We start from the raw sequence: 12,340 nt of genomic DNA, 5'->3' as shown, positions 1-12,340 counted from the left end.
TTTTCTTCTTCTTCTTCCTTGATCATAGGATGGGTTCTCGGTTGGCAGCCTGGGATTAGCAGGGTGGATGTCATTCTTCTTTCGTTTGATTTCATTCGTAGTCAGATCCCGCTCTTCTGTATGATGATTGCTATGTATTGATTTATTCATGCTGCAGCTTCTGGTGCGTGTAAGCTTTTATCTGGTATTCTCATCTATTCAGTACATGTTATGTTGTAATGATATCCACCTTGTGAAGCGTCTTCGATATGCGCTTCTATCCTTAGCGGAACTTTCAAATTCCTTGAGGATAGGACCAGATATTGAGCGTGAACAAGCTCGATGACGAGCCAGAGCACTTATGCATTATTGCGCCAGAGACGCCACGCTTCCGATTTTTTCGCTGTCGGTTAGTGGCCGAGGACAGACGCGAGGAGCGCGTCCTCCGGATCAACCGACGCGCGCACTTTGTCGGCGCCTTGTCAACACTTCGCCCGCCTCCACCCTCTCCCTTGCTCATTGCCGCTCGCGCCGTGAGGCCCGTGCCTTCGACTCGGGCGTCCTCGACTAGTCCAATGATGGCGAAGACACGAGCACCCAATGGTGGCCGTGGACACCCTGCGGACGTGGTTGAGAAGGGGCGGGGCGGCGTACCTGTAATGGAGCGGTGTGGAGTAGGCGGACCTGCAGCCGGTGCTGTGCATCAGACGGGAGGGCCCTGCAACGTCACACCGCAGTGCGACACCGGGCGAAGGAGGATGGCGTGTTGGAGCATGAGCTACCACCGCTGCTACCGCCTCGATCTAGCAGCAACTAGCACAATGCGATGTGGAGAGCAACCGCATCCACGTCGGAGTCATTGGCATCGGAGCCGGCACTCCTGCAGTCGGACGCCAATGACCGGACTGGGAAGAGGAGGGGACAAATATAGTGGAGGGGAACGGAGCGTACTGAGGTCTAGGGTTTGTTAGCTTGAGATATGCATGGGGTTCCTGTAGGCCATGGTGGGTCGGGCTGACGTGGCGGACACATCCGGGCCGCCTCAAATCCGCCCTACATCTGAGCCGGATTCAAGGGGTGTCGGATAGCCCAGGTGTTTGGGACCGGTTTGATGGGTGCTGGAAAGAAAAAAAAGTCTGAACCAACTATTGCCCATCGAACAACACGTCATCACCAACCGCGCAGATTCGTTCGCTGCCTATCGGACAGCTTTCGCCGCGTCGCGGGCGAAACGTTCACTGGGAACGCCGTCTTAGAGCATCTACAATCAGGCGCCCCAAACCGGCCTCAAACGTCAGGGCGGGCCGTCTGGTCACTGACCGGTCATGATTTTTTGACCCAGACGGCCGCCTCAAACGGGTCTCAAACACCTGAGTTGATCGGCACCCCTCATATCCAACCCAAATATGGGGTGGATATGGGGGCGTTCGGGCGCGTCCACCACACTAGCCCGACCCACCCCGACCCCCAAATATCCCTACATTCGGAAAACCCTGGACACCTGTCAATCTGAAATCCACCTTAGTCCTGTCTATCTCCACTCCACTTCCGATCCCATCCCTCCGATCCGATGGCCGGCGTCGGAACCAGTGGCAGATCCGGTTCAGAATCCAATGGGTCGAACATCAACGTTGAGGAGGTGGCCCTCCACATTGAATTACGAAGGTCGCTGCTCGAGCAAGGCTACCCCATCAGTGGTGGATCTTCTTCCTCTGGGCCCGTCGCCCATTGACGCAGCGCCGGTGACATCGCCGGCCCTTCCGGCCCGCCGCGCAGCACCGGCATCTCAAACCCGCTCCACTCTGGCAGCTCCCCCTTCGCCAGGTACGCCATGCACCTCCACCATCCTCTGGTCCGACAGTGTGCCCGCGCCGGGTCCGACGTGCACACGGATACCCTAGTCCGGCGCGAGCGGTAGCGGACGAGGGAGAGGGGTGAGGCGATGTCAGTCCATCGTTCGCCCTCGAGCGCGCTGGTGGATCCCAAGGCCGCGCTCCTTGTATCGGTCCTCCACTGCTCTCTGACGACGGTGGAGACGGATGCGCGCGGTAGAATGCCATAGCGCTCCAACTCGCCATCGAGATGTCGGAGTGCGAGGCGACCAAGGAGGCGACAACGAAGGTGAAGGCGGCCCGCCATGCGAAGGAGCGGGACCGCCTACTCCGCAGGTTGTCGGGCATGAGTTGCAGCTCCGAATCGTACCTGACGGACGGCTCCACCTCCAGCTTCAATAATGATGCGCCTCCGCATGCCAACGCCTAGACAGAGGAGGGGCACAGCCGCGTTGACGACAGGAAGGGGAAGGGGCTGGCGAGGAAATGGTGATTTCCTCCACCCTTCTCGGCTTATATTTTAGCTATGTTTTATTTCGTAGTATGGACTTGCTGTTGAGCTCTGATGAACTATGCTTCTTTTGTCCGGCGATACCAAGTTGATCCGATGAACTGCGTGTTGTTGATTGTGTTACGTAGCATTGCATGGTTTGTATAGTTTTGAGGGATCGGATATGAGGGACGTGGGTGTGGAAGCCACCAAATGAGGCGTGTCCGGTAAGTGTCCGCGGACGCGCCCGGACACGCCCGGACACGCCCGCGGGCGTTTGAGGGCCTGAATTTGCAGCCTGCGGCTGTAGATGCTCTTACATGACACATCATTTTACGTGACGCTGCAAAAACTACATCTCAAGTTTAATTAACCATCTGTTTGAAACAAGAATCCCTACAAATTCAATTTTTGCGGTCCGTTTCCAGGTACAACTCAGCATCCCTCTTATAAAGAAAAGGAGAAGGCGAGACATGATTTTCAGCACCCTACACCCTCCATGAACAGTAAATTGGAAACAAATTCAAATAAATTTTAAAAAATCTGAAACTTTGCAAACTTGATCAAACTTTTGATGATATTGCAATTTTTTTAGCTAAAAATAACATTTGAGGAGTCCTCACTAAAAAAACCAAAATTATTGTTCAAAGTTTATGTACATTTTTTAGCAGTGATTTTGTTTTTTTGGTGAGGGCTCCACGAAGGTTATCTCTTGCTGAAACTTTGCAACAACATCAAATATTTGATCATCTTTGATCCCTGAAAGTTTTAGGGTCCTTATAACTGCCACACGTGTGGGCGTTAAGGGATCTGCCCACACGTTCTGTGTGGTACCTAAGAGGAACAACCCACACGCTTGTGTGTGGGCAAAACAACTAGCACCCACACGCCTTTTTTTCCCTCCCGGTCTCTCTTATACGCGTGCGTGTGGGCGAAATAGATAACGCCCACACGCCCGGTACGTCAGGCCTCGTACCTCGTGGTCCCGCACGCCCCACGTGACACCTTACCGCGCGCACGCAGTTGCCATGGGCCGGACCCTCTTCTATGTTCGTTTAAGTGCAGTTGCCATGTCGCTGAACTACGGTTGCCATGTCGGACAACTACAGTTGCCATGTATGCTCAACTGCAGTTGCCATCTCAGGTCAAATTTCCAGATTGTCATTTTTTGGACAACTACAACTGTTGCCATGTGTGGTCTGGTCTACTGCAGTTGCCATGATTTCAAAACTTTAGGAGTTGCCACCTACTAACACTAGGCAGTTGCCATCTCAGATCAAAGTTTCAGATTACCATTTTTTGGACAACTACAGTTGTTGCCATGTGTGGTCTGGTCTACTGCAGTTGCCATGATTTCAAAACATTAGGAGTTGCCACCTACTAACACTAGGCAGCTGCCATGTAGCACTGAAAAAATGGCATGGCAAAAAAACATGTTCGGGTAAAAGAGAGAGTTGCCATGTGCTCACAAGCACGTTAGGGAAGTTGCCATGTAAAAAGAAAGAGTTGCCATCTGCTTACATGCACGCTAGGGCACTTTTCCATGTACCATGCAAAACATATGGCAACTGACATGTTCGGGTAAAAAAAGAGAGAGTTGCCATCTGCTTGCAATCACACTAAGGCAGTTGCCATGTGCACTGCAAAACGCATGGCAACTGACAGCTTGGGTGTGGGAGAGGAGGCGGACGTGTGGGCGAGATGGCAAACGACCACACACCAGCCCTTGTGCGTGACTGAAAACTAGTGTGTGGGTGAACTGCTAAACGCCCACACACCGGCCCTTCCGTGTGATAAAACGGATGTGTGGGCGAACTATGTCACACACCACACACACGCCTTGTCCTACGTGGCACAGAAAATCAGCCAAATTGTTCCAAGATTCGTGCATATAGTATTGGACGGTGATGGATGCGTGTGGACGAGATGGTCAACGCCCACACGTGTGGACGTTAACATTTCCGAAGTTTTATAGTTTTTTGATATTTTTTTATTCTTTACTAATATACTGTTCATGAGGGCGTAGGGGCACCCGGGAGCTGTTACCAACAAGCAAAAACTACGGAGTCCGCCTTCGTTACGTAGCAGGGGCGGCCTGCATACTCCCCTTAAAACCCGACGGGGACGGATCCCTAATTTCCAACATATTACAGGAATACAGGTTCGCTCGCCGCCGATCGCCTACAGCTGCCGGTGGGTCCCCAGTGGATCGATGTCAATCATGGCCAACGACGGGCCATCCGATTGCCACATATCCCCCACAAGAAACAGCCACCGCTTCCTTTTCCGGGTAAGGCTCGTGCCGACCGAGGATGGTCCTATGCGGGTGCGATCTTCGTTCGTGGATGCCAATGCGTTGCCTTCTCCAAAGCAAGCGGCATCATCCTGACGCTCAGTGTGTCGGCTAAGTACCCCGTCATAGACGAAAGCGCTCCCAGCACGTCTACGCACATGGTTTTACTCGACAAGACCGGCTCACCGGCACCATCCGTGGGACAGCGGGACGCACGATTCAAAAGCGCGCCTCGCCCCGTGTCGATGAATGAAGTGCTGGAATTTTTGTCTATCTGGACCTAGCCCAATAGCAGTTTCAGAAATTCCTAATAAATCCTAGAGGCTCACGCAGCCCATTCATACAAGGCAAGAGGTGGAACTAAAGTTTAGTCCATATTACTAGTTTATAGGGAGTTGGACCTCTTTATAAGGGAGACTCTTTCCCCACTTGTATGAGCATGAGAACAAGAGGGACATCTCTGAGCTGCTGCTGTCTTCCTCATCCCGGCTTGCGGCGTGCACCGCGAGTCTGGACGGTAGGCCTCCGAAACCGCACCTCTTTGAGTCCTGTACGGGAGAAGGGTGATAATGTTTTTGGGAAGCGCTCTGCGCGACTTACTGACTTCTTCTTCACGGACACCCCGGACTCCGACGACTACTTCCCCGACGACGACTACTTTCCCGACGTTGACAACCTCCTCGATGACATGGAGGACACCGACCCAAAGTCCAGTGCCTCTGCTCCGGCTGCTGTCCCATACGTGTTCTTGTTTTTCCTGTTAGAGGTCCTGCCACAGTTCCTTGTTCTAGTGTTTGCCCTAGACATGTTAGGATCTACCTCATATATGCATCTTGATCTACTGTCTGCTCGAAAGATGATCGGTTCTACCTCATATATGCAGATGTTATTTACCTTCTGTTTCAAATCGCATGACTTGTTTTATCCCTGCTATACTAGTCATGCTTTATCTAGTATTTCTGTTAATAAAATCATTCGGTAAATTGCTCATATTTTCAACAATCCAAAAACCTTATTATAGGCAATTTACCCCAAGTGGTGTTGCTGCTTTCATGAGACCTCCTATGTTTGAGGGTATCCACTATAAGAGGTGGCGCGTGAGAGCAGTCTTATGGTTTCAAACCATGAGTTTCTATGACGCCACTCTTGGTAAACCTGAAGGAGAGCAAGATGCCCAACAGGCACAAGCTTTTTAGAAAATGGATACCTCATTTAAGGCTGCTCTATTGAGTGTTCTTGGTGAGAACATAGTTGATGCTTATGCGTCAATTGATAATGGAAAAGATATGTGGGACGCACTCGAGGCCAAGTTTGGGGTCTCGGATGCTGGCACTGAGCTGTACATCATGTAGCAATTCTATGACTACAGGATGACTGAAGAGCGCTTCGTGGTTGAGCAAGCTCATGAGATACAGTCATTTGCCAGAGAACTTGAGCACTTCAATTGTATCCTACCGAACAAGTTTATTGCCGGAGGTATCATCACTAAGATTCCTCCCACGTGGAGGAACTTTGCTACCTCACTGAAGCATAAGAGGCAGGAGTTTTCCGTTCCGGATCTCATTGGTACTCTTGATGTGGAAGAAAAGGCGAGAGTAAAGGACAACCGTGCTCGAGGTATTGAGGGAGGTTCTAGTGCCAATCTGGTACAGAAGAAGAATTTCCAACCCCACAAGTTCAAGAACAAGGGAAAGTTTGATGGTAAAGAAAATTTTAATGGGAAGAACAAGGCTGTGCAGCACACAAACTTTAAGAAGAAGAATGACAAGAAGAAAGATGTTTGCCATGTGTGTGTGGATCCTGATCATTGGCCTCCAAGTTGCCCTAATCGCTATGACAAGCGTCATCCTGGGAAAGGCGGCAAGACCGCTAATGTTGTCATTGGAGACACTGACATGAAGGATGCTAGGTATGGTATATTTCCCACTATTCTTTTAGTATGTCATTCTCCTAATTGGTTGATTGACACGGGTGCTAATGTGCATGTATGCGGTGATATTTCCATGTTTTCGTCTTATCAGACTGCAGGGACTGCCACCGTGCTGATGGGCAACGGTTCAAGTGCTTCTGTTCGTGGTGTTGGCACGGTCGATCTGAAGTTTACTTCGGGAAAGATCGCGCGGCTGAAGAACGTGCACTATGTCCCCTCCATCAATAAAAATCTTGTTAGCGGATCTCTTCTGTGTAGAGATGGCTACAAGCTTGTCTTTAAGTCGAATAAATTTGTAATTTTCAAGTATGGAACCTTTGTTGGTAAAGGCTATGAGTCAGGAGGTCTGTTTCGTTTATCCTTATCAGACGTTTGCAATAAAGTTGTTAATCATATTTGTAACAATAATGAATCAAATGTGTGGCATTCACGTCTTTGTCATGTTAACTTTGGTTGCATGTCGCTACTAGCGAAGTTGAACTTAATCCCTAGTTTCACCACCGTCAAGGGATCCAAGTGTCAAGTGTGTGTACAAGCTAAGCAACCTCGTAAGTCTCATGTGACTGCGGAAACGAGAAATCTTGCACCACTAGAACTCATACATTCAGATCTATGTGAAATGAATGGTGTTTTGACAAAAGGTGGAAAGAAATATTTCATGACTTTAATTGACGACTCCACTAGATACTGCCGTGTGTATCTTCTGAAATCTAAGGATGAGGCTTTGAACTTTTTCAAGATCTATAAAGCTGAAGTGGAAAACCAACTTGATCGAAAAATCAAGAGGCTTAGGTCCGACCGTGGTGGAGAGTATTTTTCCAATGAATTTGATGCTTTTTGTGCGGAACATGGTATAATCCATGAGAGGACGCTTCCTTATTCACCCCAGTCAAATGGGGTGGCCGAAAGAAAGAACCGTACTCTAACTGATTTGGTTAACGCCATGTTAGACACATCGGGTCTCTCCAAGGCATGGTGGGGGGAGGCGATATTGACTGCATGTCATGTCCTAAACCGAGTTCCCACAAAGAACAAAGAGATAACTCCATTCGAGGAATGGGAGAAGAAAAGGTTAAAACTCTCTTATCTACGAACCTGGGGTTGTTTGGCGAAAGTCAATGTGCCGATTCCAAAGAAGCGGAAGGTGGGACCAAAAACTGTGGATTGTGTTTTCCTGGAATATGCTTTTCATAGCATTGGTTATAGATTCTTGGTTGTAAAATCCGAGGTACTTGACATGCATGTCGGTACGATCATGGAGTCGAATGATGCGACTTTCTTTGAAGATATCTTTCCCATGAAGGATATGGCTACCTCATCTAATCAGGAGATGCCTAGTTCATCGAATCAGGAACCAGTTACAATTACTGAACCTGCCATTTTGATGGAACACTTTGAAAGTCCTGTGGAGGAGAACAACGAAGTTCCTACTAGGAGCAAGAGACAGAGGACTGCAAAGTCCTTTGGTGATGATTATCTTGTGTATCTCATAGATGACACTCCCAGTTCTATTTCAAAGGCCTATGCATCTGAAGATGCTGACTACTGGAAGGAAGCAGTTCATAGCGAGATGGATTCCATCTTGGTGAATGAAACTTGGGAGATAACTGATCGTCCTTATGGGTGCAAACCTATAGGATGCAAATGGGTATTCAAGAAGAAGCTTAGGCCTGATGGTACTATTGAAAAGTACAAGTCACGGCTCGTGGCTAAGGGTTATACCCAAAAGGAAGGTGAAGACTTCTTTGATACTTACTCACCTATGGCTCGACTGATCACTATTTAAGTTCTACTTTCACTAGCTTCCTCACATGGTCTTCTCGTTCATCAAATGGATGTTAAGACTGCTTTCCTAAATGGAGAGTTGGACGAGGAAATTTATATGGAACAACCAGATGGGTTTGTAATAGATGGTCAGGAAGGAAAAGTGTGCAAGTTGCTGAAGTTTTTGTATGGACTCAAGCAAGCACCTAAACAGTGGCATGAGAAGTTCGAAAGAACTTTAACAGCTGCAGGCTTTGTTTTGAACGAAGCTGACAAATGTGTGTACTATCGCCATGGTGGGGGCGAGGGAGTTATGCTTTTCTTGTATGTTGATGGCATACTGATTTTCAGAACAAATCTGAATGTTATTAAGGAGGTCAAGGATTTCCTATCTCGTTGTTTTGAGATGAAGGATTTAGGAGTGGCTGATGCCATTCTGAATATCAAGTTGTTGAGAGACGATGATGGTGAGATTACATGGCTTCAATCTCACAACGTGGAAAAGATCTTGAGTCGCTTTGGCTATAGTGACTACAAGCCCTCTCCAACACCATATGATGCTAGTGTGTTTCTTCGAAAGAATCGAAGAATTGCTAGAGACTCCAATTGAAATATTCTCAGATTATTGGCTCGCTTATGTACTTAGCCAGTGCTACAAGACCTGACATCTCTTTTGCTGTCAGCAAACTGAGCCGGTTTGTTTCAAAACCAGGAGATGTGCATTGGAAAGCTCTAGAGAGAGTTTTGCGTTATTTAAAAGGCACTCCGAATTATGGAATTCACTACACTGGGCACCCAAAGTTGCTTGAAGGGTATAGTGACTCAAACTGGATCTCAGATGCTGATGAGATAAAGGCCACGAGCGGATATGTATTCACTCATGGAGGTGGTGCTGTTTCTTGGAAGTCTTGCAAGCAGACCATCTTAACGAGGTCAACAATGGAAGCAGAACTCACAACACTAGATACAGCTACGGTCGAAGCAGATTGGCTTCGCCGGCTCTTGAATGACTTGCCGGTTGTTGAGAAACATGTACCGGGTATCCTTAAGAACTGTGACAATCAAACTGTGATCACGAAAGTGAACAGCTCAAAGGATAACATGAAGTCATCAAGACATGTTCAGAGAAGGTTAAAGTCTGTCAGAAAAATGAGAAACTCTGGAGTTATTGCATTGGATTATATCCAAACGTCTAAAAATCTGGCAGATCCTTTCATTAAGGGTCTATCACGTAATGTGATAGATAATGCATCGAGGGAGATGGGCATGAGACCCACAATATGAGTTGTTCACAGTGGTAACCTATTCTTTGTGATCGGAGATCCCGTGAATTAGATGTGGAAGACAAGTTGTTGGTCAACTGGGAGGAGAGTACCCTTAATATTAAAAATACCACTCCATGAAGATGCAATACTCTCCTAATCTGCATGACAGATTGATGTATATCTTAATGTATTCTAAGTGGCTCTTTGAAGCAGAGATGTTGTCCTGCAGAACATCTTTTGAAGAACGCACCTATATGAGTCTGATTGTTAAACGTCGTAATCTATGAGAGTAGGGTTCTCTCTAGTAAACTCATGAAAGGTCTCGGAGTATGACGCATAAGCTCCACCCGCGGGGAAGACCCACGGTAGCCACGTATTGGTCAAGGCTTTATGTGAAGCTAGATTCCCAGAAAACTTGCAGTTCAAGGCCCAGTCCACTGTTCAAGTTGCTTACTAGTGTAGCATAGAGTTCTAGGTGGAAGTTCAACTTAACAGTCTCCACTACAGTACCGGTATATAAAACATTGTTTTGGAACCAAAGGCAAATTTTTGTGTGCCTCTGGGATCTGGTGGGGGATTGCTGGAATTTTCGTCTATTTGGGCCTAGCCCAATAACAATTTCAGAAATTCCTAATAAATCCTAGAGGCCCATGCAGCCCATTCGTGCAAGGCAAGAGGTGGAACTAAAGTTTAGTCCCACATTGCTAGTTTAGAGGGAGTTGGACCTCTTTATAAGGGAGGCTCTTTCCCAATTTGTATGAGCATGAGAACAAGAGGGACATCCACGCGCGCTCCTCCTCCGCCGCGCCGCGCCGTGACGCGACGCGACGCGACGCGACGCGGGTTGTGGGAACGAGCCGATGTTAAATTTTTGCCACGCACGACGGGTATACGAAAGGTCACGCAGGAGCTAAAACATTTTTCATAGTGGACACTGAATCCGAACGGGGCGCCTCTTTGGCTGAAGTCCGTTCGCTTCGTTTCGCCTTCCGTCGCTGCCCTCTCGCCTCCTTATCTTGCGCCTATAAAAGGGAGGTCGCTCCTCTCAGAGAGACGCACCAGAACTTCTCCTTCCTCTCGCCACTGGTTCCAATCTCTAAGCTGCCGCTGTCTTTCTCATCCCGGCTTGCGGTGTGCATCGCGAGTCGGGACAGTAGGCCTCCAAAACCGCACCTCTTCGAGTCCTGTACGGGAGAAGGGTGATAAGGTTTTTGGGGAGCGCTCTGCGCGACTACTGACTTCTTCGTCACGGACGCCCCGGACTCCGATGATTACTTCCCCAACGACGACTACTTTACCGACGTCGACAACCTCCTCGATGACATGGAGGACACCGACCCCAAGTCCAGTGCCTCTGCTTCGGCTGTTGTCCCGTACGTGTTCTTGTTTTTTCTGTTAGAGGTCCTGCCACAGTTCCTTGTTCTAGTGTTTTCCCTAGACATGTTAGGATCTACCTCATATATGCATCTTGATCTACTGTCTGCTCGAGAGATGATCGGTTCTACCTCATATATGCAGATGTTATTTACCTTCTCTTTGTCAAATCGCATGACTTGTTTTATCACTGCTATACTAGTCATGCTTTACCTAGTATTTCTGTTAATCATATTTCCAACAAGAAGGAGCTGGTTACATCCTGATGGTAGAGCGGGATGATCTCAAGGCCAACTGTGTGGTGGACGACTACTTCGTGGTGCTGTGCTCCATTGACATCTGCTGGGAAAGAAACTGGCTGACACCTGCAGCTCCTCGTCCTCCCGGTCTGGGTCATGATCTGGCCATGATGTTTGGTAAACAAGACCTCACCGATGTTTCCTTTGACGTCGGCGGGGAGAGCTTCAATGCACATCGCTTGGTCCTCGCAGCCCGATCGCCCGTCTTTAGAGCGGAACTCTACGGCCCGTTGGCTGAAAGCAAGATGACGTCCATCATCATCCAAGACATGGAGGCCTCCACCTTCGCATCTTTGCTCCACTACATGTATCATATTCCCTCTGTTCTTAAATATTTGTCTTTCTGGAGATTTCAATAAGTGACTACATATATATGGAGCAAAATAAGTGAATCTACACTTTAAAATATATCTATATACATTCGTATGTGGTAGCCCATTTGAAACCTCTAAAAAAATAAATATTTAGGAACGGAGGGAGTAGTTCGCTACACGATGCTGACACAAAGGATGTTCCTTCCGCCATGGCACACTACCAGCATCTACCTGTAGCTGCTGATAGGTACGGGGTGGAGGGGCTGAAGATGATCTGTGAGGACAAGCTATGCGGCAATGGTATCACCATAAACAGTGTGGTCTCAATGTTGGAGCTCGCGGAGGGCCATGCCTGCCCCAAACTCAAAGCTCTTGCTTTGAGATGGTCGCGACATCTGGTGAGTACCTCCACTTGATGCAGAGTTTCCTGACCCTCTTGGTCGAAGCGCGGGAGAGGTTCAAGATTGCACGTGAAAACTGACCATCATGAAACCTCCTTCTCCGAAGAAGACTAGAGTAAACTAGAGTATGGCTGAATAATGATGGCGGTGGTACATAAATGATGGTAATTACAAGCCTGTTACACTGGCTTGCCTTTCGTCGGCTATCATGTAATTAGTACTCCCTCTGTAAGCTAATATAAGATCTTTTATCACTCACTGAGTGATCTAAAAGATCTTATATTAAGTTTATAGAGGGAGTAGTTGCTGAAGAATTATACACCTTGCCTAGCTATCTTGGTTTGAACTTCTTGTTGAATTTTAGTAATGTTTTTGTATTTCTTTTCTACTACAATGACA

General features: G+C 48.0%; 1 pseudogene; it reads left to right on the top strand.

Annotated features, from left to right (window-relative positions):
- The first annotated feature begins 4,486 nt into the window (after positions 1-4,486).
- On the top strand, positions 4,487-12,065 carry LOC123156634 (BTB/POZ and MATH domain-containing protein 1-like; annotated as a pseudogene).
- The last annotated feature ends 275 nt before the right edge of the window (positions 12,066-12,340 follow it).

The sequence above is a fragment of the Triticum aestivum genome, chromosome 7B (genome assembly GCF_018294505.1).
Source record: "Triticum aestivum cultivar Chinese Spring chromosome 7B, IWGSC CS RefSeq v2.1, whole genome shotgun sequence".
In the NCBI taxonomy this organism is placed as follows: domain Eukaryota; kingdom Viridiplantae; phylum Streptophyta; class Magnoliopsida; order Poales; family Poaceae; genus Triticum; species Triticum aestivum.
The sequence above is the reverse complement of the archived record's forward strand: the minus strand, read 5'-3'. Positions and strand labels throughout refer to the sequence as shown.